The sequence below is a fragment of the Silurus aristotelis genome, assembly GCF_946808225.1.
Source record: "Silurus aristotelis genome assembly, chromosome: 1".
NCBI classification, from domain to species: Eukaryota; Metazoa; Chordata; class Actinopteri; order Siluriformes; family Siluridae; genus Silurus; species Silurus aristotelis.
Window position 1 is genome coordinate 32,010,731 of NC_139574.1, and position 502 is coordinate 32,011,232.

Below are 502 nucleotides of genomic sequence, written 5' to 3' on the forward strand. Positions count from 1 at the left end.
CAGCTCATCATCTCAAAGTGATCTTTTCATTCTCTTCTGAACGTGACGTGGTTTCCTCCTGTTGTAGCTCATACACCTTATGATTTTGCATGCATTTTGAAGTGTCTTTCAGCTCATCATGGCTGTAAAGAGTTATTATTTAAGTTGCTATCCTGTCAGCTAGAACTGATCTTTTATTCTCTTCTGATCTCTGTCATCAACAAGGTATTTTAGCCATACAACCATACCATTGTGACAGACCTGACATTTCCCCTCATTCCGATGACTGACGTATATGACTGCATGGCTGTATTTGCAGAGTTTATACATTGGTCAGCAAAATCCTAGGTGTTTCTAATTAAGTGGCCGTTGAGTATATATTGTACGCTGTATCTACACAATCTGTAAATGCAGTATATGACTGCGGAGGGACTGCAGAACCTGACCAACATTTATGCATTTCTGTGCAAACTCGGAACAGCATCTAGCTGCTTATGTTACACCAGGGTTCCTCTTTGCTGTC